Here is a 23,303-nt window from a genome sequence, read left to right as displayed (position 1 = left end):
CAAAACTAAACACATGAGGAAGAAAACTAAGAATGAAACTTCTTTATAATAGTATCATTTAGGATTTGTTTTATAAAAGTATGGTGTGTATTTTTATGTGCTTTTACTTTGTGTGAATATTTGCTTTTAAATAAAAATTTATATTAGTGGTAGAGTTAATGTACTAATAACCTTTGTTGCCAACTAACACACTCCCTGAGACTGAAATTTTAATTAACTTAAAATAAAATATTTTCAACTTCACAATCTAAAAACTCACTTTGATAATGAGTAAGTGACATGAAAAACAATTTCCCTTAATAGCCTTGAATTCTGGCCTTCTCTGGAAGTCTAAGTAAAACCAAGTTACATCTTCATGGGCAACTCTATAAATGAAATGATCCCTTCTCCCCATCCTGATTTCCTTGTGGTCTTATTCCTTCACCTGCTTATCGAATAGAAATAGGATAAAACTAATAACTATTTACCCTTGTATAGAGCTTAAGTTTGTATGATCTCACATGTTTATCATAACAACCCTGTGAGGTATGCTGGGCAAAGACCAGCTTAAAACAAGACTATAGATGGTTTTTATAATAGAAAATATTGGCTTGAATGTATGGCTCATACACCAGCGATTGAACACAAGACACATTTCAAAGTATGTGTACATTGCTAAATATTGATATTCTCATGTAAAACTTTAATGTTTGTATATTGCTTTACATTTTTATTGATCTGAATCTTCTATTTGTGGCAAAAAATGGGATTTTTACTTACAGTAGTGGTATAAAGTTGTTTTTAAAATAAATATAGTTTAATAAAAATGAATGTATTTAAAGAGAACTCTTAAGCAGATAAACTCTATGCTGAGTTTGTGCTGGTGTATGTGTGATGTGAGTGAGTTGGGTGTATTGTGCACTAAAATTTTCTGATAGAGGAAGCCTGATTAAAGAATGGTCCATGCTAAGGACTTATTAGATCTAGTGCGTTCTCTATTTAATAATTATATGCTATTTCTATATTTTCATTCTCCTATCACCTGTCTTGCCTTTTTCATTATTTTATTATGAATCTTGTGTAAATATAATTTTGTTTCTGTACTTTTTTGGCATAACATAAATCTGTGAACTTAAAATTTTAATTTTGTGTTAGAAAATTTATTTGTTCTTTGTTTAGTCTTGTCTCAGATTTTATTATGTAAATCCCATTATTCAAAGTTGCCTAAATCCATTTGTAAATCTTTAAAAAAAAAATTGGGGATTCTTAAAGTGAATTTATTGGCTTTTCTGATCCAGTTTTGTTTGGACCAAAAACCAGTATTGTACAAAGTATTAAGTATATATTTTTATATTTACTGAAATGGACTGTGGTGACTTTGGATAATAAGGAAAAGTTTAATATTAAAGCCATGTTTATTACAGTACAATTAACATGTTAAACCATGGGATAAATGCCATCAATAAAAAATTATGAAATAAAATAAAAGTAATGCACAGGCATTACTTAGAGCTGACAAGTTATAAAGATGATATATAAATAATTGAAGTGTAAAAAATTTCATCCTGCCATGTAATAATATTTGGTAATATTTATATGAAAAAAAGGGAAAATATACATGTTCCTAAGTCACCTACAACTAAATTAACTTGACAACTTACTTGTCGAGGGAATAATGACCATTTTCCCATGTTCCATCTTGGAGAGCTAAGTATAAGAGAAATAATCGTGAAAATATTAATTAATTACAAATAAATAAAATAAAAATCTTGTTAAAAACTGAAAAGTTGGGATGCTTTGGTGGCTCAGTGGTTGAGTGTCTGCCTTTGGCTCTGGTCATGATCCTGGAGTTCTGGGATCGAGTCCCACATTGAGATCCCTGCGGGAAGCCTGCTTCTCCCTCTGTCTAGTTTCTACCTCTCTCTATGGCTCTCTCATGAATAAATAAATAAAATCTTTTTTTTAAAGGGAAAAGTCCACACCCTCTTAGAATTTACAGTCAAAGGAAAGGTGAGCAGGTAATTTGGTGCCAACAGAGGTACAACCCTACAAGAGGAGAGAGCCCATTGTTTGAATACCTCCCTGAAAGAGCTGACATCTAAACTGAAGAGTGTATAAGAAGGCACGAGAAAAAGGATGTTCAGGGAGGATGAGATAGCATGTAAAATACCTGGAAAAGAGAGAGCATAAGACACTCAGTGGGCTCCAAGTAGATTGGGAGAATGGGATTCAACCCAAGAATTAGGAATGCCAAGAAATAAAGCTGAAGAAAAAAGGCAAGTAAAGGACCGTGAAGGGAATTATGTATGCAGATCAGAGTCATGCTGGCAAGCAACAAAAATAGACCCAGGATCACATAAAAAGAAAAAAATTTTTTTGAAAACCATTGGACAGAAGCAATATGTTGTTTCCTACCAGCAGCACACACTGGTGGGGTTCCCAGAATAAAATGGGATCAGATGTAGATACAAAAGAAAGAAGATGAAAAAAGTGAGAATAACACAAAAACAAATTCTGGAGAACTTGGATTTCATTGTGTAGACAACCAGGAATCATAAAAGGGACTGACGCTCCAAGTTCTACGATTCTTGCAGCAGTGGGAATGAGCTGACGTAAAGGGAGAGGAGATTGAGAGCTGTTACAGTATAGAAAACCCAGAGAGGATGGGGACCTAAGTAAAGGGCAGTGGTAGTGGGTGAAGAAGAGAATGGGAAAGAACAGATTTGGGGATCTGGATGGATCACAGTGGTGTCAGAGAACCGGCGCTCCCCCATGCTCTGCTGCTGTGAACATGGATTTCTGGATAGTTTGAAAAGTCGTAGCTTCAGTGGCTTGTCTTTTGTGAAGGGGAAGAAAAATCACAGATGGAGATGGCTTTGGAGAGTCAAGAGTGAGCTGCTGCCTCCTCCTGCATATCCTTGTGTGGTCCCAGAGTCCACAAAACACAACTGCCCACTACCCCCACTTCCAACAGGGTGGAAGCCATCTATTTTATTTCTGAACATCTCTGTTTGGCCATAATGTCTAACCTTGACTGTCCCCCATAATGGGATGTAAATGTATTAACACCCTTTCGTCGCTTGCCTGCAACTATATATCTTGGCTGCCTTCCAAGTCTTTAATTCTTTTATTGATGCAATTCATGATGGTTGTTGCTTCTGTTTAAAAGCTTCTTGCAATCTCTGAGTTTTTGGAGTACTATCTGTTTCTCCCATCCATGCTTTCATTAAAATTGATTTTCTCAGCTTCTCACGCATTTCTATATGAGACAAAGAATTTTAGATAAATGCCACAACCTAAGCACCAGAGGTAAAGACGGAGAACAATCAAGATCTGAGTAATGTTATTTTAATTGCAATTTAAAGCCAAAATGCAAAGACTTAGTAAAGAGCTGTTTTCATTACAGTTGTTCCATGCATGAAATGAACCATTACACATTGGAAAAGAAAAAATCATTCCAGAGTGGCTTAGTTATAACAAACAAAATGAGTTCCAACAAGCTGTTTTTAGTCCCCTGGCCAAAAAATGCATTCTGTTGGTATTTAGGATTTTTTTTCTAATGTGGCATTATATTTTGAAATGTTATTTCATGTCATACTTTCTTTGTATAACATATTTGCATTGAATAATGAGAGAAGTGACCAGCTGGTCACTAGCAGTTACAAAGCCCTTTACTGGAGGCAGCAGATGATGGCAGATGGCAGTGTCAGGCTTAAGTCTCAGTAAGAATACATTTGCCGTACCTTGTCGATGTGACATAACCAACCTTTCTCTGAATCTATGTGAACGATGGCAGGGTTGTTTATTGAGATACTAATTTACATTTTGTTCTCACTGTATTTTTCCTTCCCTCATTAAAATGGTGAAGGCCTTTGGGTTTACCATAGATGAGTCTATTCAAAGACAACCCCTCTTATTCACTTGTTCGTGAAAACCTGAATTATGGAAATGAATGAGAGGATAAAGAGGAAAGAAAGTCTTTAGGATTGGAAAACTGGAAGAGAGTTTCCATACATTTGTTAGGGAAGATTCTGCAAGCTTGGGATTAGGATGTCAGTACTTGATGGAGTAGCAGAATCGACCCTGACTCCTCTACAAGCCACATGGTACACCTTGGAGGCTGTGCAGCAGGCACCAACACTATCACTTCTGTGCCCAAGTTTGGCACAGATATAACAGAGCTACTCAAATTTAAAGGAAGCATAGAGATGCACAGTCCTCTCTCTTTTTTTAAATATTTTTGAGAGGGGGTAGTTTTTTTTTTAAGATTTATTTACTTATTTTTGATAGACAGAGAGAGGCAGAGACACAGGAGGAGGGAGAAGCAGGCCCCCTGCCAGGAGCCCAAGGTGGGACTCGATCCCGGGACTCCAGGATTGCGCCCTGGGCCAAAGGCCAGCGCTAAACTGCTGAGCCACCCAGGGATCCCCCAGTCCTCTCTTTTTAATGATTATGAAAACTTGAGTAACACACTTATCTGTAATCATCATATGGAAGACAAGAAACTCCTTCCACTTTTCAGAAACTATCTTAACCCCTATTCTCGTGTATGACCTTGGAAGTATAGGCCAGGACACCTTCCCCACCAGGCCCTGTCCTATACCCTTATGATTGGTAATGAATTTCTCACCATCTTGATAATTAGAGATTTGGGATCTGGTTAAAATGATAGTGCGATATTTCTTGCACTGGAGTATAGTAGATTAAAGTTCAAACCCTTCACAGATAATTATGTGAGAAGACAATTATTTAAGGTAGAATATTATAAAATAAAGAGTTTTGAAGATATGATTCTATTTCACTCCACATGGTAATTATTATAATAATTATGAGAAATAAGAATAGTGGATAAGCACAGATGAGAGGGCTAGTGGGAGATGAGATTGTATCCTGGGAAGGAGATTCATGTACTTAAGCAGCAGCAATCCACCACTGTTTTATAATCAATGTTCCCAGGAAACTCTTCATTGCTGTCCTGAGTCCTTCATGGTGATGGAGATAAATTCCAGCTCTTCACAGTCCAGTGTGTCACAATCCTTCACAAACCAACATGGCCACTCACCTTTCTCTTCACCTGGCTAAACGATCCCAGTTCCATTATCTTTGTCTCCCAATGTCAAGTTTCAAGTGTTTTGCTCTTTGCATTCTTTAAAATCACTTCTGCTTTCCCGTCCCATCAGCCATCTGTGCCTGAGATCATTAAAGGCTTGTGGCATAATGACAAGAACCAGGAAACAGTCCTGAAGCTGTATCTACGCAGGATCTTCGGAGGCAGCTGGAGCTCATTCGTCTTCAGGCCTGCCACTCCCCAGCTGTGTGATATGGGCCAGTCCTTTGAACTTCCCATGCCTCAGTGTCCACCCTGTTGTTAATCATGTTTTTAAATTTTTCTGTATCTAATGATGTTTTGACATTTTGGAGGCCTTATAGACCTGAGGAGGGACTCGCTTTCGCAGGGCTACTTAATTCCTAAAGATAATAAACCACTGCTCTGGAGCATGCCTTTCATAAGCAAACCAACCAATACTGAGTCTATATCCCCAACCTCCCTCTTTACCCAAACACACACCAAGTCAATATTTACCCTGCCCTAAATCACCCCAGGGCCAGGTACCGGACAACTAGAGAGAGCTCACCCCTATAAACCAAAGCCTACTGAAATTACTCAAATTACCAATTCTGCCCAGCCTTGCCTTGCCCCTGGAAACCCCAGTAAAGGGTCTGTCCCAGGTTTTCCTTTCTTCCTGCTTCTGCTTCCTGACCAACTATGATGCTTCTCCCATAGCCCTGTGTGGCATGGCATGCCTCCTTCCCTTGGGAAATGTAAGTAATAACCTCTTCTTTCAATGGCATTGACCTCTCTGTGTTATTGCTCAGTCACCTACATAAATCAAAATTCCATGGGTACAAACGAGACAATATTGAAGAATCATGATAATGGTAACAGTAGATTGCCTTAAGAATTAAAAGACCCAACAATGTGCACATGTATATAAAGTCCTACGAACATCACTCCATGCACAATAAGTGCTTAATAGATGCTGCCTATAGTTTTCAGTAAACTTTAACAAACAACTGTTGAGAACTAAATCTCTTTAACTCACTTCCTTAGTTTCTTCATCTGTTCAGGGGGTATGATGACAGTATGTCAACAGCAAAGGAATGTCGTGATGATTAATTTTGACCTCTAAAAAAATCCAATGATGTGACTATATTCATATATAGTATTGCTTCAGAAAATTCCAATAATAATGATTACGTTATAATCTTAAAAACAAAATATGTTGCCTTAGGGCAATCTTATTGATCCAGTAATATCAGAAAATAACTTCTAAATGACTGGATGATTAAGGCCAATTTAAAGATATCATTTTTATCTTCAGTAATGTTGTTCCAACTAGACGGCCGCCCCCGTGGAACTCCCAGCTGCTGCTAATTCCCCAATCTTCCCTCACTGGGAAGGAAAGAAGCACGGGGCAAATACGCCCACAGTGGGAATGACAGTCACATCCCCTGCTTTTTTTGAGAAGGCTCAGTCACATTTCTGAATTATATCCAAATCAGTACCAAACTTTCTGCATGTTTTCTCATGTTCAATATGAACCACAAATGCTAGCCTGGGGCACATTCACAGGTAACTCTTGACTGTGTTCCCAGTCTAACCTGGGGCCCTGAAGCCCACACGGCTTCTGAAATGATCCTAAAGCCTTGAATTTAAAATGATATAAGGCACATGCACAACAGGGAACTGTAAAAGGATTTGTGGATAAAGAAAAGGCTTTTCTCCTAAGATAGAAACAGTGACCCAAAACTTTTCATATTAACACCAGACACTCATTCCTCTGCTCCACAGAAAGATAGCACAGGTTCCTAAGCACTTCAACACACACCACAAACACCTGGAGAGCTTGTCAAATGCAGATTGGGTGAACTCTGCTTCTGAGAAGATGGAGTAGACACTTTCCCCTATTCCTTCCACTCATTGTGACAAAAAACATTGGACAATTTGTGTGGGTAGGTGTGTGAGTGTGAGTGTGTGTGTCTGTGTATGTGTGTGTTTGTTTATACATATATCAGACATAAGAAGGCTCTGCAGGGTGGAGGGAAGAAGGTAGACTGACTAGGACCTTGAGACCCAAGGAAGGATGCAATGAGTTCCATGAGTTTTCTTTTTTGCATCATATATCTCAGACTTGGAGTGAAAGAAACAAGCAATCAGAAAATGGCTGATCTGGTCTCAGACCAATGAGAAAAAGCAACCAAACAAACCAAAACACCTTAACAGAAGGACTCAGAAAGGGGCATCCAGCAAGACAGAAACTTTTAGAAAATAAAAGCTCTACTCTAAAACACTGAACACTGTGGCCATATCTTCACCTGGCTGAGCAAAGGCTGAGTGGGGAGCCTAGACTTCCATCCTGGTGAGGCCCCAAGTCCCTTGCTGGGGTGGCATTAAAGAAGGCTAAGCAGAGAGCTGGAAATGTGGGGACCCTGGACTTCTGTTACCACCTAACAATAGTGAGGCACCCTTCTCTCTCCTCACTGAGGTGGTATCAGAGGAGGCCTAATGGAGAGTCAAAACCTTTATCTATAACTTGGTGGTAATGAGGCCATCCTCACTACGTTATCAGTGGATACCATGTGAGCTCAAACTCCCATCTCCACCTGCAACTAAGAGCCATCATTCCCCTGTCAGTGGAGACCAAGAGGAAACCTGGACTTTTACTTTCATCTGGCACTAACAAAGTAATACATTTTCCCACATTCCCCTGCCAGAGCAGTGCCAAAGAAAGTCAAAAGTTTTATATAAGATCCAGAGTCTCCTAACATAATAAAAAAAAGTCCAAATTTCAATTGAAAATTATTCATAATACCTATAATCAGGAAAATCTTCAACTAAATGTAAAGAAAGATAATCAATGGATGCCAACCTCAAGATGATGGGCAAGTTGAAATTATTGGACAAAGATTTTAAAGCAGGTATCACAAAAATGCATCAATGAGTAATAAAGAATACTCTTGAGATAATAACAAATGATAAAATCAAAAGCCTCAGTAAAGAAATAGAAAGACTATGGGCAGTCCCGGTGGCCTGGCTGTTTAGTGCCACCTTTAGCCCAGGGCCTGATCCTGGAGACCCAGGATAGAGTCCCATGTTGAGCTCCCTGCATGGAGCCTGCTTCTTCCTCTGCCTTTGTCTCTGTCTCTCTTTCTCTCTGTGTCTCTCATGAATAAATAAATAAAATCTTTAAAAAAAAGGACATAAAAAGACTCAGCAAAATAATAAAAGATATAAAGAAAGCCAAATGGAAATTTTAGAAACAGAAAATACAGTAGCTGAAATTTAAAAGTTCAATGATGGGATCGGCAGTTGAATGGAAAGGATTGGTGAAAGAATCAGTGAACCAAAAGATAGGATGATAGAAATTATGCAGTCTGAACAATAAAGAGACACTGCTCCTGTCCCCACCTCCCCCACCAAATAGGCCTCAGGAACCAAGGAACTACACAGAGATCTAACTTTTGCATTGTTGGAGTCCCAAAGGAGAGGAGAAACAAGAAAGAGCTTAAAAAGTACTCAAAGATATAATAGCTGAAAACATCTCCAATTTGACAAGAATTCCAAACAAGATAAACCCAAGGAAATCTATGAGTTACACTTCTGAAAACCAAGGTCAAAGAAAAAATTTTGATAGTAGCTAGGGAAAAATGAGATCTTATTTATGAGGGTAAGACAATTCAAATAACTGCAAATTTCTCATCAGAAACCATGGAATCTAGAAGTAGCACAATATTTTTCAACTATTGGGGGAAAGAGTATCAACTCAGACTCTTATACTCAGAGGAAAATCAAGATATTCTCAGACAAGGGAAAACTAAAGAGAATTTGTTTCAAGCAGATCTACAAAGAACAGCTAAAGGAAATTCTCTAAATAAACCAAAAGTAGTAAAAGAAGGAACTTTGGAACATCGGGAACAGAAAAAGAACATGGTAAAGAAAATTATGGATAAGCACAGTAGGCTTTTCTTTTCATCTCAGATTTTAAAAATTATGTTTGATGGTTGAAACAAAAATTATAACACTAGATTATTATAGATGTGATTCTAAATGCACATAGAAGAAATACTTAAGACAGTAAGTAGGAGGTAAAAGGACATGGGAAGGTACATTTTTATACTTTAGTTAAACTGTTAAAATGATGCAAAGACTTTGATAAGTTATGTAAAATCATACAGTCACTCTGGAAAATAGTTTAGAAATTCCTTTAAAAATCTATTATGTGAGACACCTGGGTGGCTCAGAGGTTTAGCGTCTGCCTTTGGCTCAGGGCGTGATCCTAGTCCCAGGACTGAGTCTCACATCGGGCTGCCTGTGGGGAGCCTACTTCTCCCTCTGCCTATGTTTCTTCCTCTCTCTCTCTCTCTGTGTCTCTTATGAATAAAGAAATAAAATCTTTTTTTAAAAAAATCTATTATGCAACTCCCCTTTAAGTACAGTTGTTATGTACTACTAGGTATTTATCTCAGATAAAAGAAGACTTATATTAACTAAAACCTACCTGAAAGTGTTTATGTTAGCTTTATTTGCAATAGTCTAAAAAGGAGATCCATATGTCCTTAATGTGTGAGTGTAACCACACATAAATTGTAAACTGTGATCCTTCCATACCATGACTCTTCTCAGCAATAAAAAGGAATAAACTACTGAAGTAGTAACCTCCAGGGAATTAAATTTGAGTGAGACTAAAAAAAAACAATTGCAAAAGATTACATACTGTATGATTCCATTTATACAACAACACTTGGGAAATGACAAATTATAGAAATGAGAACAGATTAGTGGCTTTCAGGACTTAAGGAGAGGTGAAGGCGAGGGGAAGTGCATATGGCTATAAAAGGATACTTGTGGGGATAGAAATGTCTGTATCCCACTGCATCAATGTCAGTATCCTGGTTGTGATATTGTACTACAGCTTTGCAAGATGTTTTCATTGGGTAAACTGAGTAAAGGACACAGAGGATCTCCGTATTGTTTCTTACAAGTGCATGTGAAACTATAATTACTTCCAAGTGAGATGTTGAACCAAAAAATGCAGATTTCTGGGTTCCACCACCAGAGTTTTTGTTTCAGTAAGTCTAGGGTAGTACCTACATTTCTAAAAAGTTCCCAGGTGATGCCAATACTTCTAGTTGGGCCCACATTTTGAGAACCCTAGAGTAGAGAAAGGAGAATTTTTATTACCAGGGAGAAGGCCACAGGACGCAGTCTACCCAGAAACTCTTTCCTCCCATCTTAAACCAAAATGTCAATGTAAATAACACCTTGTAGGGTGCTAAGTCCAGAAGCAAGAGAACAAAGAGTAAGTAGAGAGAAACCTGTCTTAAGACTACATTTTTTCTAGCCTTAAGATCAATGAGGAAGACCAGCGTGGTGTCACAGTGGTCAGCAAGCCCGAAACAATGTGACCAGAGAAGTCACTGACTCTGAGTCGTGGTGCTTTTTAAAGTTAGTGGTCCCTGATCCTGGCTTGGAACTGGAAACACTTGTAAAAACACAGCTTTCTGGATCCCATGACAGAAACAATGGAATTGAAATCTCTTCTTAGAAGGCCCCACGTGAGATATGCAAAGTTGGAGAAACTGGGTCGGAGAAGCACTGGATCGCAGATTTGTGATGCAAATGATAATAACCTGGAAAAGGTCACAGGGCAAGCTGCCAGTGTAGATAGATGTGGGGTCCCAGGGCCCCTAGGTGAGAAGCAAGACCTTTCTGGCCTTCCAGGCAGGAGGGCTTCTCCCTCGGCAGTTTCTATCAGCTGCCGTTTGTGGAGCACCTGCTCTGTAGGGGGCATGATGTTCTCTGAATTTGAGAGGTTCTCCTAATCTATGATGTTCTCTAATTTGATCCTCGCCATGGTCCCGCAAGACAGCCATTATTAGCCTCATGATCTATATCTATACCTATATCTCTACCTATCATCTCTATCATCTATCTATCTATCTATCTATCTATCTATCTATCTATCCATCCAGAGAAGTTAACTGCTCAATGTCATATAGCTGATAAGTAATCAAGCAGGGCTTCTAACCTGGGTCTTTCTTCTGGGCAAGCTCAACCTCAAAACATAGTTTAAATCATAGTACCACTTGGTTCTCCAGTACAATATAGAGCAGAAGGTAGGGGAAAGGTGAATCATAACAGCAGCAAAACAGCAGAGGCAACAGCCAAAGTGATGTGAGGGAGCAGATGACAGAGTGTCATGGGGAGAAGACACAGCCTAGAGGAAGGGCTGGTTGCAAGAGGGAAGTAGATGGGGCATGAAGGGAGGGGCTGAGCTTGGCAGAGAGAGGGTGCTATGGGACGATGCAACACCTCTAATATTATGAAATTGGTTTACTTTTAAATTAAAATGGAAATTTCTATTTACAAAATAAAATAATGCTATATAAAAATATATTTAGAAAGCCATATATGCTTTAATAAAAGAAACAGCATATTTTCTAGGGCATATAAATTACCAGAATAACGTAAAACCACAATGCTTCAAAGAAGCAAATGTCTTCAGATTTGCTCATTTCCAGTTTAAACATTTGTTTTCCTAGAACATATGTCCTATAAATAATCCAACACCCAATATAAAATCTGGCAGGAAATGTAGTCCATTAAATTTCTCCCATTGTGCTTTCTTTATCTGTCATATGTTTTAATGTGATTTTATTAACTGTGATAATTGCTCCTTTACTGCTAATGATAATATGATACTGTTAAAAACCAACTTCCAAGGTAATTGTTTTTATCCTCTCCCCCTCCCTCAATACTTGCACTCAAACTGTGTGCCTGACTCTTGACTTAGAGCTGCTTGTGTTTCCGATTCCTGAGTCAATTTGGTCTCCTCCCCTGATGGTAAATCCCAGACTATGCTAACCTTGTCTCCAAGCTGCATATTTTACTTAACCCCAGGAAGGCAATACCCTGTCCTGCAGTTGTTATAACTATAACTACAGATAAAATATAATAATAGATGTATAACGCCTGCTCTTCGCTCTGTTTATAATAATTGATCACTAGTAACAGTCTGTAGTAGCAGCACTGGTCATAACTGGTGGAAAACAGTAGTAACAATATCCAATAAAGAGCTCTAAAAAAGTGAGCATTTGGTATCTGCTGTTTTGGTTAAAACAAGTTATCTTACTCTCAGGGCTTTCTCCTGTATTGTTCAGAGGAAAAATTGCTAGTGTCTGGCCCATCCAAAGAGATGCCTCAGGCTATCATTATTTACTGACCCCAACCTCCAGACCTCCCAGCTTACTTTCCTTGTTTCAAGTGATGTCTAGCAAGCAACCTCTTGCTTGGTGGCTTATCTTCCTGTGTGAATTTGCCATCCAGAAAGAGAATGCATTGAGCACCTCAGGCTTTTTACACTTCTCTCATTATGATTCTAGTTTACTAAAGAAGAAAGGAAATGAAATATCCCACCTGATGAATATTTTATTTTGGGATTTTTTTTCTGTTTCTTCTTTTATTCACTGGATTCTCCACTGGCTAGGTGGAAGAGTCTCGCACAGCAAAAGGAACAATCGGCAAAATGAAAAGGTAAACCTATGGAATGGAAGAATGTATCTGATGGCAGAGGAGTATGTGGAAGGACGCTTAGCATCACTCATCATCGGGAAACGCAAATCAAAACTACAGTGAGATATCATCTCACACCTGCTAGGATGACTATTATCAAGAAAACCCAAAAGATAACAGGTTTTGTCTTGCTTCCAGATTATCACTCGGGTTTCAGCTGAATTCAGTTCATTGCTATGAAGGTCTTAGACATCCATGGAAACACCAATATTGGGGTGGACGGTGACAGAGGAAAGGGAGCCTTGTGCACTGTCACTGTGGACAGGGATGTAAAAGAGTGCAGCCACGACGGAAAGCCATATGAGGGTTCCTCCAAAAATTAAAACTAGAACTACTATATGATTCAACAACCCCACTTCTGGATGGATAAAAGGAAATGAAACCAGTATCTTGAAGAGCTAACTGCTCTCCCATGCTCATTGCAGCTATCTAGATTATCTATCTATCTATCTATCATCTATCTAGGGTTTTCCCTATGGAAACATTGCAGCTATGTAGATATCTATCTATCTAGACATCTATGGAAACACCAAGATCGGAGAGGACGGTGACAGAGGAAAGGCAGCCTTGTGCACTGTCACTGTGGACAGGGATGTAAAACAGTGCAGCCATGACGGAAAGCCATATGAGGGTTCCTCCAAAAATTAAAACTAGAACTACTATATGATTCAACAACTCCACTTCTGGATGGATAGAAGGAAATGAAACCAGTATCTTGAAGAGCTAACTGCCCTCCCATGTTCATTGCAGCACCATTCACAATAGCCAAGATATGGAAACAACCCAAGTGCTTGTTAATGGATAAACAGAGAAAATGTGATGGCATCACACTGTGGAATATTATTCAGCCTTAAAAAAGATGGACATTCTGTCCCATGTGACAACCTTGGGTGAACCTGGAGGGCATCATGCTCAGTGAAGTAAGCCGGTCACAGACGTACAAACACTATGTGATACTACTTGCATGAGATCTCTAAAACAGTCATAGAAGCAGGAAGTAGAATGGTGGTTATCAGGGGCTGAGTGGAGGGGAAAGCAGGAAGGTGTCCCCTCAGCATGAAGTTTCATCTTTTTACAAGAGAACACGTTCTTGAGATCTGCCATAAACCTGACACCTTTAGTTAACCACACTATGTTGTACACTTAAACATTTGTCAAGAGGCTGGATCTCACACAAGGTGTTTTTACCACAATTTTAAAAATGGTGAACAATGTATCTAAGAAGGAAATATCAAAACACTAAATATAGGGTTTTGTTTCCTTTTACAAAAGAAGCTTTTACAAAAATAAAAAATGATGGTAGTAAATAAGAAGTGTTTGGAATCCCACCCTGGTGCTACTGTCAGTCATGATCGCTGACAGGTCACTTTTCCTTTCTGCACCTCAGGACCCATCCATAGATGAGGAGTTGGTTCAGGGCACTAGGCCAAACAACATGCGTGTCGATGCGGGTTGCCTGGGACCAGGAACCTGTATGTATTTTATCTTCCAGATCAATGATGCTCTGTGCCAGATATAAAAAATATTTCCAAATTGCCTCTCATTACCCCAAATGTAAAATAGTTGTAGGGATTTTTGAGCAAACTGAAATGTGGTTTAGGTTCATGTGGGCAATGACAGATGAATTTTCATAGATGTTGAAATTTTCTGAGGCATGGTTAACCAGCTTCCATTGCAATATTGACCCAGTTCCCCAAACATTTTATTCTCAGCCAATATAGACATGGTAATTAAACTGCTAGAGGGAGATTCTTTTTGGCCACAATATATTATTTCTTTTGTTAAAAAAAAAATAAGTGGTTTCTGTAGTTCTGCTTAAAACTGGCCTTTACTTTTAAGCTTACCCATCTGGAAATTTAAGGAAGAGGAAGATAGAGCTACTTTGTCTTCCAATTCTTCCAGATTGTCACTCGGGTTTCAGCTGAATTCAGTTCATTGCTATGAAGGTCTTAGACCTCTATGGAAACACCAAGAAAGTCGCTAAGGTTTATTAGGGTGTGTTTATATTAATCTTGAGGCAACCCAAACATCGGTTCCATATGGTAGACTGTTAAATTTAACTCATTTGTGACATTCATTCTGTAGTTCTTTACAATGGAATTGGACAAAAGAGCCAATTTGGGGTTTGACTTTACAAATATCGTGATGTTTTGGGTGAAATATACAACTATTATTTGGGTTACTATGTAGCCTTGCCATGGGGCAATCAGTCTCTGGGATAAATATCCAAATAAACACATAATGGCTCCAGGATAAACCTAATAAGGGATTTTAATTTCTGCCTCTTTCAAACATACATTTTGGTGACATCTTATCCTTAGTCCTATAGAAGAGTAATTTTGAAATAAGAATTTATTTTTAAAAAAGGCTGCAAAGAAAGAAATAATGGAGAAAAGTATGTAAAGACAATGGTGGTGTTCTTGATCCATTTCATCAGGGCGTATCCACTTTGGTACTATGGGTCACTTACATCGTGGGATTGCTTCAGGCATTGTGAGTGGAATGAAATATAAATACTACTGTTACCACAAATTTTTCATTTATTGAACATTTATGCCCTACACAGAACAAAGTATCACCCAGGCACTATCTCAGCACAAAACCACAGGATAGGAAGTGTCATGACTATTTATGGATGAGGACATTGTGATTCCAAAAGTTATAATGAATTGCTCAGGGTCACACATTTGTTATAGGTAGATCTGAGATTTGAACCCAGGTTGTCTGACTTGGTAGACTGCCCTCTAAGGAAACGAGATGTCATGAATTCCACTAAGAAAACATGTCATCCCACAGTGACCTCACCTTAAAGCACCAGTTGAAACTACTCATTCTTCATTAAGGTGGCCAGAAACATTAGATAGTTCTTGCTATATTTGCATTTTCAATCTACAGGCTTCACACACACACACACACATTGTAATACACACACATTGTAATAGAATTTCAAGTTTGAGATTCTGACAATTTTAAGTAAGTTCACACATTCAGAAAAGAGGATTCAACTGAGCTAGAAACATAGTGAATTTTGATCTAAGCAACTTCACTCAGAAAGGAGAAAGAGCTTTTTTGGGAAGAGAAGTCTATTAGAAAATAAGATAGAAGTTCTTGGAGTAAACTTGCTACTTTAAAACAGTACAAAGGAAAGGAGCTACTTTTGAAACTCTTCTGATAAAAATAAAAGTAGTTTCCTTAATAGGAAATTAGGAAATTTGGAAAATGTTAATTTAAACAAAGATGTGTAAGCTACTGTGACTGCTGACTGAGAAAAGGGCAATAGTTCAAAAAGAAAGAAAAAAGATACAAAAGGAGACAAGAAGATGAAAAAGAGGAGAAAGAAGGAAGAGAGGGAAGAGAGGAAAAAGAGGAGGGGGAAATGAAATGGAGAGGGAGGGAGGAGGGAAGGGACAGGGAGGAGTCAGGGGAGGAAGTTAGGAATAAAAGGGAAAGGAAAGAAGGGAAAATAAAAGAAAATATTTAAAAAGCAAGAGTGGCTCATTTATCTTTATCTATTCTTTCCATTAATCTTTAACTTCTGTTGAGATATTCACTAAGGTATTTTATGGAGCATATTATTAGTTTTGATATGGTCAGAATGTAAACTATGTGAGGTCAGATATTTATTTCTTTACTTTTGTTCATGGTTTTCTCCCCAGAATCTGGACAGCATCAAGCATTATAGATGATATTCACTGTGTTTGTTGAATTAATGAATTTTCAGGTTATACTTTCAAATACACCAACGAGAGCTAGTCCATTAGGTGATCTATGTCTTATATTGAATGACTTAATAGTACAGAGAATAACTGTATGTTGACTGTATGTTTTCAACTGTATGTTGAAAAGAATGAACTTTTCTAAACAAATCCATTTCGGCCTAACATCTAACATGCCAACTCTGGAGATATTTCAGAAATGCAGCCAATTATCAAAATTGTTGTCAGTGAGATTTGCGTACTGGCAGGTTCCTATGTCCCCTCAAAAACTGTGTTTTACCTCTGCTTAACAGGGAAAATTTTCTTGAGACCAAAATTAAATAGATGTGGGTATGGAGTTTATTGGTAATTTTTTAAAAGTTTTTACTTTAATTCCAGTTAGTTAACATATAGCGATCTATTAGTTTCAGGCGCACAATATAGTGATTCAACACTTTATACAACTCCCAGTGCTCATCATGACAAGTACCCTCCTTAACTCCCACCACCTATTTTCCCCATTCCCCCCACTCCTGGGTTTGATCATTTTTGAATGTGAAAAAGTACTAGTAAGAGGTCCAAGGAGAGAGGAAATAAGGGCTTTGGTAGCTTCTGCTTTTTCCTACCTTGTCCTGAAAATGTCGGAACGTCCTCTAGGAGCTTAGGTGAATACAGCCACCACCACCCCAACCTATATGTCAATAGAACCAACAATAGCAGCAAAACTAAGAGCAGCCATTTTCTTGAGCATTTAGATGCTGGGATTGCTTTGATCATTTTCCACGTATGGGCGCATTCAGTCCTTAGAACAGCCCTGTGCCGTGAAGACAACCTGAGGTCTTCTCCATTTCTCACCATTGAAGCCACAAGGATCTACTTCTGAGGTTGGCAAATTCCTCTTTGGTGCCTATTCCTCTAAAGTTTTTGGAAAATAACCATATCCATTCATTCAAGCGCTGCCTATGGCTACTTTTGCATGAAAAAAGTAGTGTGACAGAGACCATACGGCCCACAAAGCCGAAAGTGTTGACTATCTGGCGATGTACAGAAAAAAAGTCTCCAGCCCATGACCTCTGGAGTCTGCAGAGGAATTCGGGAAACTCTTGCATTCTTCCCTTCTAACTCTCTGGAAGTTTTGCCTCCATTTTTGTCTCCCGTTTCCCCACTTCTCCTGACATTTTATTTTGGAAAGTTGGCTTAAGAGTAAGGGTGCCGACGTCAGGACTAGACTGCCAAGGTTCAAATTCCTTTTGCCCTATAACTTTGACAAACCCGCTAAACTCCTATGTGCTTCAGTTGTGTCCTCTGTGGCTACTGCTACCATTTCTGCTCTATTAGTGCTATTTTTGGCAACTCTCCACCTTCATCTCTGTTATACAAAAACAGAAATCTCAGGGACTAGCAGTCCCTGTGCTTGCTGCCAGGATGGAACTCCTGCTGTCCTTCCATACAAAACCAGAAACCGCGGCCTCACATTAAGCTTTCCATCTCCAGCCCTTTATAGAGGAATCATCTCCCAGGAACTAAAGGTGCTTGTGGATACTGTAGCCAAGCTGCATGGGAAAGGAAATCAGCCTTTATTCTCCCAGGAACCCTACTGTGCCCACACTGCCAGCTTCCTTCCACTAAGATGCCTCTGTTACCCAGGGGTCTGTTACTTGAACTACCCACATACTATGTCCACAATCGAATCGCTGGGTGAGGACACTGAGGCCTTCTGTTGGTGTCTCATGGAATGAGCTCTAAAAGAGGAGTGAAGCTGCCTGGATTTCAATGTTGGTTCTATCCAAAAGTGTTTCATGACCTTAAGCCATCCCTTTAACTCGTCTGTACTCTTCTTCCCACGTCTAAAGTCAGGCATACTAGATAATCTCTAAGGTCCCTTATAACTGTAGTATTTTCATGGTGCTCTACAACCCTGAACTGTTAATAAGGGACACTTAAAGCTTGCCCAAATGGAATCTATTCAATTAGAATTTGGCCTGAGTCAAAATCACCAACTGTCCAGGCTACAGAAGCGTGGCCTTTGTCCTAAGAAGAGAGGTTAATTGGTCACCCTCTCCAAGGGTCCTTTATAGCAAACTGGTTCAAAATTATGGCTAGGGATAAAAAATACTTTGCATAGTCTTTTTAGATCTAGGCCAACTGTTTCTTGCAAAGAAAAAGAAATGACTTGCTTTTCTTAGCAATAATTTTTACACCTCAAGCTATATTTTAACATAAGCCTCTAGGCTCTCAGCAGAGAAAATATATATAAGACAGCATACTGGAGGAGTTTAAATGTCAGATTTAGTCAATGTTTTCAAAGCAATAGCTTCAATAAATGGGGGAAAAAGTCATCCAAGGATGTCTTCAGGGTGCTAGGGGAGACAAAGATTAAAGGCTGTTCAGTTGTATGAAGAAGGAGAAAAGATGAGATGATGATTTGGGAAATGAAAATAAGGTGAAAGTGCAGATATTTGAATTTTGATATCATAAAATAAAAATTCCAAACTCTTTCAGATACATATGAGAGGTCTTTATTTTTTATCCTATTTCAAGAGAACAGGATGAAAAGTATTGACTTTTGGATTGTGACACATTCCTTAAATTCCATTACTGAAGAATGAATACACTAAACACAGGTATTGGCCCTAAATAATGTAAAGAAGCCCATGAGGACACATTCATGGACCATGTTGACCAGTGACATATTGAAGTCTGTATTTTTTCAGGTACAATTTCAAGAGTTTTATCACATCTGTTTAAACCTATTAAAAATGAAAAGGAGAGAAATAAAAAAAACTAGGTTTTTGTCTTTGTAATTTATGGAGTCCAGTAAATGAGCCCTTACAAGTGGATTTAATAATACTTTTTTTTTAATTTTTATTTATTTATGATAGTCACAGAGAGAGAGAGAGAGAGGCAGAGACACAGGCAGAGGGAGAAGCAGGCTCCATGCACCAGGAGCCTGATGTGGGATTCGATCCCGGGTCTCCGGGATCGCGCCCTGGGCCAAAGGCAGGCGCCAAACCGCTGCGCCACCCAGGGATCCCTATAATACTTTTTAAAAATTTTTGTTATTGAAGTGTAGTTTACATACAACATTATATTAGTTTCACATAGTGATTCCCCATCTCTATACAGTACTCAGTACTCACCACAATTAGAGTGGTCACTATCTCTCACCATACAACATTAATTACAATATTATTGACTATATTCCCTATCCTGTAATTTTCATCTCTGCGACTTATTTATTTTACAACCAGAAATTTATACCTCTTAATTCCTTTAACTTATTTTATCCATCCCCTCACGCCCCTACCCTCTGGCAACCACCAGTTTGTTCTCTGTATTTTGGTCTATTTCCATTTATTGTTGGTGGTAGTAGTGGAGTTTTCATGTTTTTGTTCTGTTAGATTTCACATATAAGTGAAATCATGTGGTATTTATCTTTGTCTATTTCACTTAGCATAATACCCTGTAAGTTCATCCTATTGTTGCAAATAACAAGATCTCGTTCTTTCTGTAATGCTTTTCTTAAAAAGAAGATACAGAGATTCTTTAGTTTGGACTGTGTGTAGAAGGGGTTTCGTGAAGAAGAGGTGACAAATAGCAGGAAGTACTTGTTTATATCTTTATCTGGGGAATAGGTTTATGCTTCAGCGGTGTGCCAGTCACTCAAGTAGCCTCTGTAGAGCATGACAGTACCCAAGACCAAATGACAACCCATTCATGAGCCCAGGGGCCATGATATGAGAGTCTCACTGCCCAGCTTCTACTGACTACAGCTCTGTAATACGCTTTGTAGCACATTCGCAAAGCTAGAATTCCTTGAAAACCGCTCAAGCGAATTAAAAAGCAGCCTTCAAAATCTCATCAACAAAGACAAGATAACAATAGATTAATAATGACTCACACATTCTATGAAAATATCCATGATTTATCCCATCACTCTCTTGTGATGGGCCATCAGCACTGCACTGAGGTCCTATGTAACCAGAACTGTTTCTTGTCTTGACCTCATTCTTAAGTACCGGACAGGCTGAGTTCTCTTCTAGAATATTCCAATAAACAAGTCCTCTAGATTTGGCCCTGGCTGGCCCACATGCTGAGCCTCCTACTTACAATTCCACTGATGTGTACCCTCCTCTACAGCTGGATACATAAGCCTTTCAATCCCACATTCATTCAACAGCATCACCATGGCAATGTGTATACTCACTTGTAGCCAAAATAAATTTTACACCTTGATCAAAATTAATTGGTGTAAAGACTTCACAGTGAGCAAAAGTGCCTGAGAATTCTGATAGGTAGCCACCGAGTGATTTAAAACAAACAAACAAACACACACACACAACTGTTAATTCAATAGGCTTGAAGGTTAAACAACTATAGATTGTAGGGTCCCTGATTTTTACATCATGATTTTTAACCAAGGCATAGACACATATACTTTGGCTCTTTCCAGATCTATCAAGATTTAAGTCATATTTTTAAGGATAGTGTTAACATGTTTACAATTTTTATGGCCCAGGCCTATTTGGTTTAACTACTCTGTGTTATACCAACTTTCATGATTATTTTTCCCTTTCAGCACTTTTATAGTAATTTTATATTCACCCTTTGATGCTGCATTGTGTTTCCTTTCAGCTAAGTGACCTGGATATCACAATCAGCTGGAAACATTTGCCCTTTGTGTAGATCAGGGTTTGGAAGGCAGAGAATTGCAGGGAGGTTATTAATAAATGGGAGAGATTATATAGTATGACATTTTAGAGCTCGTTTGTATCAGTCCAGTAGAAGCTTGTATGTTACCCAAATGCAGCCCCAGTTGGGCTGTCAACACTGTGGCCCAATATCAGAGTGATTGTAAGATACTCCTAGAGGATCATGTGCCTGCCAAACACGTAACAGGGCTTCACAGTTTCAACCATCTTTTGTGTAGTCCCTCTTGCAGCGAGAGCCTGGCACAGAAGGCAGGACTTCCAGCTGGTACGCTGGGTACATTGGGCCACCAGAGGTAATGAGCACATTTGACATTTACAGTTTGGTCTGAACTCACAGTGGTAATAAATAACACGAGTTGAATTCATGAGTGACCAGTGTGCAGATATACAGAGTATCTCAGTGGAGACCTCCCTAGGGTGTCAAGGTTTACAAAAAGAAATAAATGCTTTTGGAAGCCAAGAATGGTTTATGGAGTATGCGTGCTAAACATGTGGAATCCTCAGTGGGAATAACGCAGCCAGGTACCTGAGGCAGGATTGGAGGGTGCCCATGTGTGTCAGGGGAAGGGATTTTTATCTTTAATAGGCACAGCCAGCTTAATATGAAACTTGCATCTGCAGTTTGCACCAAACTCAAGACTTTCAGAGTTATCTATAGAGTCAAATGCTTCTTTATTTGACTGGCCGTTGAATAACTATGGCAGTATTGGGGAAACCAGTAATTTCTGACTGTGAGGGGAATTAAGCCTTTCTTATCCCTTTCAAAAAAAAAAAAAGAGAGAGAGAGAGAGAGAGAAAGAGAAAATGTTCCTTTATTCCTTGTTTATATTATAAAAGAGATGCATTTTTGTTTTAAAAAAGTGTTTTAAATGGGGGCACCTGGGTGGCTCAGTCAGTCAAGCATCTGCCTTCGGCTGGGGTCATAATCCCAGAGTCCTGGGATTGAGCCCCACATCAGGCTCCCTGCTCAGCAGGGAGTCTGCTTCTCCCTCTGCCCCTCCCTCTGCTTGTGCCCTCTCTCTCTCACTCTTTATCTGTCTCATACATGCTCCCTCTCTCTCGAATAAATAGATAAATCTTTTTAAAAAATTTTTAATGCAAAAATTCAAAAAGAAGGATATAAAAATCACCTGTCATCCTCACCATCTCAGATAAACTCTGTCAGTAGTTTGGTTAAAATCCTTCTAGTGTCTTCTCAATGTGTGTGTGTATATGATTAATTTAAAATATACAAACATGAGGTATAAAATATAAAAATATACATCTGCTTTTATTTTTCCTCAACAAAATATTTTGATCATTTCCCCAAGACATTATCCTTCCCCTGGTATATTTTTAAGTGCACATGATATTCCAGTATGACCCTACTGTAATTTACTTAAACAACCTTATACCATTGGAAATTATGTTATGTCCAACTTTTTGGCTACCTTGAGTGATGCTGTAATGAACATCAAGAAGGGACATATCTCTTAAAATTGATTCTACTTTTTATAATTCCAAGCATTCTTTCTGCTGCTTTTTCCATTACGAATTAATCATGCATCCACCTACTCACCAAGCATTTAGTTTTCTTCTTTATCTGGGACATTACTGATATCCAAGTATGGAAATGATAGGAAATATTTGAAGATATGTCAATAAAGAAGATTTACAATAGTTCTAAGTTTCCCTAAAAATAGAACCAGAACCAACGGTGAGAAGGTACAGGAGAGAAATATCTACTCCACATGTAAACTTTGAAGCAATGAAATAGGCTGAGCTGTAGAATGATGAGTTCACACCTCTGATTTTCAAGTGGGGCTGGTATGATGTCTATTAAGGATCTTTTAAAAAAGATTCTTATTTTGGTTTGGAAATGGATTAGATTAAATTTTTTCAAGATTTCTGTTTTTCAAAACGGAAGTTTTTTTGCAAATTTATGTGAACCATCTATAAACAAGACTGGCGTTTTATTAGCATAGATGTGATTTAATACACAAAGGTTTGAATAAACCTTTGATACTTATTTTTTTAAGATTTATTTGTTTATTTAGAGAGAGAGCGTGTGTGTGAATGAGAGCAGGGGAAGAGGTAGAGGCGGAGGGAGAGAGAAAGAGAGAGAGAGAGAATCTCAAGCAGACTCTGCACTGAGCATGAAGCCTGATGCAGGGCTGGATCTCATAACTCTAGGATCATGACCTGAGCCGAAATCAAGAGTCAGTCACTCAGTCAACTGACTGAGCCACCCAGGCACCCCATTCAAACTTTTGATATTCATTAATCACAAAGTCAGTTGATGAG

At 38.6% G+C, this 23,303-nt stretch overlaps 2 long non-coding RNA genes across 3 annotated transcripts in view; one reads left to right on the top strand and one right to left on the bottom strand.

The window, feature by feature from the left end:
• LOC111097578 overlaps positions 1-23,303 on the bottom strand; it is a 107,124-nt gene that overhangs the window by 6,980 nt on the left and 76,841 nt on the right. For both annotated transcript variants that reach the window (XR_005365130.1, XR_005365131.1), the window contains exon 3: positions 1,641-1,686. This is a non-coding gene — a long non-coding RNA (uncharacterized LOC111097578). The remainder of the gene's footprint in view (positions 1-1,640; positions 1,687-23,303) is intronic.
• The window catches only part of LOC102153745, a 48,090-nt gene that overhangs the window by 23,185 nt on the left and 1,602 nt on the right, over positions 1-23,303 (top strand). The gene's annotated exons all lie outside the window — the stretch shown is intronic.

The sequence above is a fragment of the Canis lupus genome, chromosome 10 (genome assembly GCF_011100685.1).
Source record: "Canis lupus familiaris isolate Mischka breed German Shepherd chromosome 10, alternate assembly UU_Cfam_GSD_1.0, whole genome shotgun sequence".
Taxonomy (NCBI): domain Eukaryota; kingdom Metazoa; phylum Chordata; class Mammalia; order Carnivora; family Canidae; genus Canis; species Canis lupus.
The sequence above is the reverse complement of the archived record's forward strand: the minus strand, read 5'-3'. Positions and strand labels throughout refer to the sequence as shown.